Here is a 7,500-nt window from a genome sequence, read left to right as displayed (position 1 = left end):
CTCCCGTTTGATGGGGTCTATGTGTAAAAATTTTGACTTTTTTGAGTGCAGGTGCAAATCTGCTGGAAAAGCCTGTGGAAGTTTCACGGCGTTCGTACGATATTTGGCGACGCAAAAATGAGCGATTTCCAAGCTCGATGGAATTCGGAGCGAGAGAAACGATGCCCCGTAACGCACATGAGAGCAATCCGGGCCAATTTCTCCCGTTTGATGGGGTCTATGTGTAAAAATTTTGACTTTTTTGAGTGCAGGTGCAAATCTGCTGAAAAAGCCTGTGGAAGTTTCACGGCGTTCGTACGATATTTGGCGACGCAAAAATGAGCGATTTCCCAGCTCGAGAGAATTCGGCGCGAGAGAAACGATGCCCCGTAACGCACATGAGAGCAATCCGGGCCAATTTCTCCCGTTTGATGGGGTCTATGTGTAAAAATTTTGACTTTTTTGAGTGCACGTGCAAATCTGCTGGAAAAGCCTGTGGAAGTTTCACGGCGTTCGTACGATATTTGGCGACGCAAAAATGAGCGATTTCCCAGCTCGATGGAATTCGGCGCGAGAGAAACGATGCCCCGTAACGCACATGAGAGCAATCCCGGCCAATTTCTCCCGTTTGATGGGGTCTATGTGTAAAAATTTTGACTTTTTTGAGTGCACGTGCAAATCTGCTGAAAAAGCCTGTGGAAGTTTCACGGCGTTCGTACGATATTTGGCGACGCAAAAATGAGCGATTTCCCAGCTCGATGGAATTCGGAGCGAGAGAAACGATGCCCCGTAACGCACATGAGAGCAATCCCGGCCAATTTCTCCCGTTTGATGGGGTCTATGTGTACAAATTTTGACTTTTTTGAGTGCAGGTGCAAATCTGCTGAAAAAGCCTGTGGAAGTTTCACGGCGTTCGTACGATATTTGGCGACGCAAAAATGAGCGATTTCCCAGCTCGATGGAATTCGGCGCGACAGAAACGATGCCCCGTAACGCACATGAGAGCAATCCGGGCCAATTTCTCCCGTTTGATGGGGTCTATGTGTAAAAATTTTGACTTTTTTGAGTGCAGGTGCAAATCTGCTGGAAAAGCCTGTGGAAGTTTCACGGCGTTCGTACGATATTTGGCGACGCAAAAATGAGCGATTTCCAAGCTCGATGGAATTCGGAGCGAGAGAAACGATGCCCCGTAACGCACATGAGAGCAATCCGGGCCAATTTCTCCCGTTTGATGGGGTCTATGTGTAAAAATTTTGACTTTTTTGAGTGCAGGTGCAAATCTGCTGAAAAAGCCTGTGGAAGTTTCACGGCGTTCGTACGATATTTGGCGACGCAAAAATGAGCGATTTCCCAGCTCGAGAGAATTCGGCGCGAGAGAAACGATGCCCCGTAACGCACATGAGAGCAATCCGGGCCAATTTCTCCCGTTTGATGGGGTCTATGTGTAAAAATTTTGACTTTTTTGAGTGCACGTGCAAATCTGCTGGAAAAGCCTGTGGAAGTTTCACGGCGTTCGTACGATATTTGGCGACGCAAAAATGAGCGATTTCCCAGCTCGATGGAATTCGGCGCGAGAGAAACGATGCCCCGTAACGCACATGAGAGCAATCCCGGCCAATTTCTCCCGTTTGATGGGGTCTATGTGTAAAAATTTTGACTTTTTTGAGTGCACGTGCAAATCTGCTGAAAAAGCCTGTGGAAGTTTCACGGCGTTCGTACGATATTTGGCGACGCAAAAATGAGCGATTTCCCAGCTCGATGGAATTCGGAGCGAGAGAAACGATGCCCCGTAACGCACATGAGAGCAATCCCGGCCAATTTCTCCCGTTTGATGGGGTCTATGTGTACAAATTTTGACTTTTTTGAGTGCAGGTGCAAATCTGCTGAAAAAGCCTGTGGAAGTTTCACGGCGTTCGTACGATATTTGGCGACGCAAAAATGAGCGATTTCCCAGCTCGAGAGAATTCGGCGCGAGAGAAACGATGCCCCGTAACGCACATGAGAGCAATCCGGGCCAATTTCTCCCGTTTGATGGGGTCTATGTGTAAAAATTTTGACTTTTTTGAGTGCAGGTGCAAATCTGCTGGAAAAGCCTGTGGAAGTTTCACGGCGTTCGTACGATATTTGGCGACGCAAAAATGAGCGATTTCCAAGCTCGATGGAATTCGGAGCGAGAGAAACGATGCCCCGTAACGCACATGAGAGCAATCCGGGCCAATTTCTCCCGTTTGATGGGGTCTATGTGTAAAAATTTTGACTTTTTTGAGTGCACGTGCAAATCTGCTGAAAAAGCCTGTGGAAGTTTCACGGCGTTCGTACGATATTTGGCGACGCAAAAATGAGCGATTTCCCAGCTCGATGGAATTCGGCGCGAGAGAAACGATGCCCCGTAACGCACATGAGAGCAATCCCGGCCAATTTCTCCCGTTTGATGGGGTCTATGTGTAAAAATTTTGACTTTTTTGAGTGCACGTGCAAATCTGCTGAAAAAGCCTGTGGAAGTTTCACGGCGTTCGTACGATATTTGGCGACGCAAAAATGAGCGATTTCCCAGCTCGATGGAATTCGGAGCGAGAGAAACGATGCCCCGTAACGCACATGAGAGCAATCCCGGCCAATTTCTCCCGTTTGATGGGGTCTATGTGTACAAATTTTGACTTTTTTGAGTGCACGTGCCAATCTGCTGGAAAAGCCTGTGGAAGTTTCACGGCGTTCGTACGATATTTGGCGACGCAAAAATGAGCGATTTCCCAGCTCGATGGAATTCGGCGCGACAGAAACGATGCCCCGTAACGCACATGAGAGCAATCCGGGCCAATTTCTCCCGTTTGATGGGGTCTATGTGTAAAAATTTTGACTTTTTTGAGTGCAGGTGCAAATCTGCTGGAAAAGCCTGTGGAAGTTTCACGGCGTTCGTACGATATTTGGCGACGCAAAAATGAGCGATTTCCAAGCTCGATGGAATTCGGAGCGAGAGAAACGATGCCCCGTAACGCACATGAGAGCAATCCCGGCCAATTTCTCCCGTTTGATGGGGTCTATGTGTACAAATTTTGACTTTTTTGAGTGCACGTGCAAATCTGCTGAAAAAGCCTGTGGAAGTTTCACGGCGTTCGTACGATATTTGGCGACGCAAAAATGAGCGATTTCCCAGCTCGATGGAATTCGGAGCGAGAGAAACGATGCCCCGTAACGCACATGAGAGCAATCCCGGCCAATTTCTCCCGTTTGATGGGGTCTATGTGTAAAAATTTTGACTTTTTTGAGTGCAGGTGCAAATCTGCTGGAAAAGCCTGTGGAAGTTTCACGGCGTTCGTACGATATTTGGCGACGCAAAAATGAGCGATTTCCAAGCTCGATGGAATTCGGAGCGAGAGAAACGATGCCCCGTAACGCACATGAGAGCAATCCGGGCCAATTTCTCCCGTTTGATGGGGTCTATGTGTAAAAATTTTGACTTTTTTGAGTGCAGGTGCAAATCTGCTGAAAAAGCCTGTGGAAGTTTCACGGCGTTCGTACGATATTTGGCGACGCAAAAATGAGCGATTTCCCAGCTCGAGAGAATTCGGCGCGAGAGAAACGATGCCCCGTAACGCACATGAGAGCAATCCGGGCCAATTTCTCCCGTTTGATGGGGTCTATGTGTAAAAATTTTGACTTTTTTGAGTGCACGTGCAAATCTGCTGGAAAAGCCTGTGGAAGTTTCACGGCGTTCGTACGATATTTGGCGACGCAAAAATGAGCGATTTCCCAGCTCGATGGAATTCGGCGCGAGAGAAACGATGCCCCGTAACGCACATGAGAGCAATCCCGGCCAATTTCTCCCGTTTGATGGGGTCTATGTGTAAAAATTTTGACTTTTTTGAGTGCACGTGCAAATCTGCTGAAAAAGCCTGTGGAAGTTTCACGGCGTTCGTACGATATTTGGCGACGCAAAAATGAGCGATTTCCCAGCTCGATGGAATTCGGAGCGAGAGAAACGATGCCCCGTAACGCACATGAGAGCAATCCCGGCCAATTTCTCCCGTTTGATGGGGTCTATGTGTACAAATTTTGACTTTTTTGAGTGCACGTGCAAATCTGCTGAAAAAGCCTGTGGAAGTTTCACGGCGTTCGTACGATATTTGGCGACGCAAAAATGAGCGATTTCCCAGCTCGATGGAATTCGGCGCGAGAGAAACGATGCCCCGTAACGCACATGAGAGCAATCCCGGCCAATTTCTCCCGTTTGATGGGGTCTATGTGTAAAAATTTTGACTTTTTTGAGTGCACGTGCAAATCTGCTGAAAAAGCCTGTGGAAGTTTCACGGCGTTCGTACGATATTTGGCGACGCAAAAATGAGCGATTTCCCAGCTCGATGGAATTCGGCGCGACAGAAACGATGCCCCGTAACGCACATGAGAGCAATCCGGGCCAATTTCTCCCGTTTGATGGGGTCTATGTGTAAAAATTTTGACTTTTTTGAGTGCACGTGCAAATCTGCTGAAAAAGCCTGTGGAAGTTTCACGGCGTTCGTACGATATTTGGCGACGCAAAAATGAGCGATTTCCCAGCTCGAGAGAATTCGGCGCGAGAGAAACGATGCCCCGTAACGCACATGAGAGCAATCCGGGCCAATTTCTCCCGTTTGATGGGGTCTATGTGTACAAATTTTGACTTTTTTGAGTGCACGTGCAAATCTGCTGAAAAAGCCTGTGGAAGTTTCACGGCGTTCGTACGATATTTGGCGACGCAAAAATGAGCGATTTCCCAGCTCGATGGAATTCGGCGCGACAGAAACGATGCCCCGTAACGCACATGAGAGCAATCCGGGCCAATTTCTCCCGTTTGATGGGGTCTATGTGTAAAAATTTTGACTTTTTTGAGTGCACGTGCAAATCTGCTGAAAAAGCCTGTGGAAGTTTCACGGCGTTCGTACGATATTTGGCGACGCAAAAATGAGCGATTTCCCAGCTCGAGAGAATTCGGCGCGAGAGAAACGATGCCCCGTAACGCACATGAGAGCAATCCGGGCCAATTTCTCCCGTTTGATGGGGTCTATGTGTAAAAATTTTGACTTTTTTGAGTGCAGGTGCAAATCTGCTGAAAAAGCCTGTGGAAGTTTCACGGCGTTCGTACGATATTTGGCGACGCAAAAATGAGCGATTTCCCAGCTCGATGGAATTCGGCGCGAGAGAAACGATGCCCCGTAACGCACATGAGAGCAATCCGGGCCAATTTCTCCCGTTTGATGGGGTCTATGTGTAAAAATTTTGACTTTTTTGAGTGCACGTGCAAATCTGCTGAAAAAGCCTGTGGAAGTTTCACGGCGTTCGTACGATATTTGGCGACGCAAAAATGAGCGATTTCCCAGCTCGAGAGAATTCGGCGCGAGAGAAACGATGCCCCGTAACGCACATGAGAGCAATCCGGGCCAATTTCTCCCGTTTGATGGGGTCTATGTGTAAAAATTTTGACTTTTTTGAGTGCAGGTGCAAATCTGCTGGAAAAGCCTGTGGAAGTTTCATCCGACGAAAAAAGCACGTTCTCGAGAAAGCAGGAGAGCTAAGTCATTCACAAATTAGCTGGATTTGGCTTGTGGTTCGTTTCCCAAGTAACAGAGCGGCATCAACCTTTAAGTGCACGCCAGTACATCCCCGTGGGATACAGGGGGTCTCGGCGGACTTTGCTCGGGGGAAAAACGTCGAGGTGAGCCGCCTGGCCATGCTGTTCATGGGTCTCTCCTTTTTAAGTTTCGCCTGCCAATTTATTTTCTCTAGCGGTTTTATACACTAGCACTCGATGTTTTGGGAAAGGAATACAATTGTTCAAAAAACGTCTTCGCAATTCATGTCGTTAGATTGCTAATGAAAATTCGTAAAAAAACGTACACGCCATACATGTTCTTTGCTTCCCTCTCGATACAAGTGAAGGGGAAAAACAGCCTTAACGGTTGCTAAAAAAATCGCCCTTTACATATACATGGGTCGTCTTCCCCTCTCGACAACGGAGACAAGTAACCCACGCCAGGCACTGTCAGTAACTGCCATAGATCTGCTTTAAAATGCCCATTCGTCTTGCGTCGCTCACGTTCCCGGAGCTTTGGGTAATGTCTGAGGCCTATCCCCGCTAATTTCTACCGTTTGTCGGTAGCTGTCTGTAAAAATATAGCATACACCAAAACGAGAAAATATTTCCATCGCACCTGCACAAGTGTATGGACAATGGCAATCTTCATGCGATGCATAAGTGGTGTGTGTCAGCAGGTTTTGTTTCCCAAGTTTTCCGTGAATGAGCGAGTATCTTGAGCTGTGTGACTCAGCCCGAGGGAGCCTCTTCTCCTCCAGAGTGTGTGGGGAAGGCTGTCCCCTTGGGTTGGTGCTGCACGGGTTCGCTGCGCTGTTTGGTCTTGTGCCAAGGAAGGCTGCCAACTGTGCAAGAATTTTAGGGTTGGTTTCAATTGCCGTTGCCGGTCCATAGAGTAGCGAGCATTGTAAGGCCGCTCTAGAGGTTTGCAGGCATGTGGGGTCGACCCCTGCTCCTTCCCTCCCCACCCCACGTAGGGTGTGTGTGGTGCGCTTACAGCTGCCTCAAAGTGGCTGGCCTTGTGGGAAGCCCTGTGTTTTGTGAGCTTTCAGCACCGTCAGGTTGCCAAACGGGGGTAGCATACACGACAAAGCGAGGCCCCTCCTTGTGGTGGTTTGTGTTGTGTGAAGTCCGTGCCAAAAGGGTGTGTTTACATGGTGTGCGTGGGGGTCCTGTCCGTCCGAATTTGGACGCGTGTGGGGACTCTCCTCTGCCTGGGTGCATGCTTGCCTCAGGAGAGTGACTCCTGCCTGCCCTACTTGGGCAGGCTGGGGCCCGCAAACGCTGTGTGTGAGCCAGGCGAGCCTTTGGGCTGGGCGCCTGGTCACCATGGCGTGCTTTTGGCGAGTGGAGAGTCGAAAGCCGCCAGCTACCTGGTTGATCCTGCCAGTAGCATATGCTTGTCTCAAAGATTAAGCCATGCATGTCTGCGTGCAAACGGATGTTACAGTGAAACTGCGAATGGCTCATTAAATCAGTTATGGTTCCTTTGATCGCTCGACCGTTGCTTGGATAACTGTGGTAATTCTAGAGCTAATACATGCTGACGAGCGCTGACCTCCGGGGATGCGTGCACTTATTAGACCAAAACCAATCCGGGCTTGCCCGGACGCTTTGGTGACTCTGGATAACCACGTGGGCAGATCGCACGGCCCTGGTGCTGGCGACGTATCTTTCGAATGTCTGCCCTATCAACTTACGATGGCAGGCTCCGTGCCTACCATGGTGACCACGGGTAACGGGGAATCAGGGTTCGATTCCGGAGAGGGAGCCTGAGAAACGGCTACCACATCCAAGGAAGGCAGCAGGCGCGCAAATTACCCACTCCCGACTCGGGGAGGTAGTGACGAAAAATAACAATACAGGACTCTTTCGAGGCCCTGTAATTGGAATGAGTACACTTTAAATCCTTTAACGAGGATCCATTGGAGGGCAAGTCTGGTGCCAGCAGCCGC

The 7,500-nt window shown here is 49.1% G+C and overlaps 1 pseudogene; it reads left to right on the top strand.

Moving 5' to 3' along the window:
- Window positions 1-6,915: 6,915 nt before the first annotated feature.
- On the top strand, window positions 6,916-7,500 carry LOC144955685 (18S ribosomal RNA; annotated as a pseudogene; the record flags this gene model as incomplete).

The sequence above is a fragment of the Lampetra fluviatilis genome, unplaced genomic scaffold, assembly GCF_964198595.1.
Source record: "Lampetra fluviatilis unplaced genomic scaffold, kcLamFluv1.1 SCAFFOLD_1130, whole genome shotgun sequence".
Taxonomy (NCBI): Eukaryota; Metazoa; Chordata; class Hyperoartia; order Petromyzontiformes; family Petromyzontidae; genus Lampetra; species Lampetra fluviatilis.
Note: the sequence above shows the minus strand (reverse complement) of the source record. Positions and strands in the feature narration are given on the sequence as shown.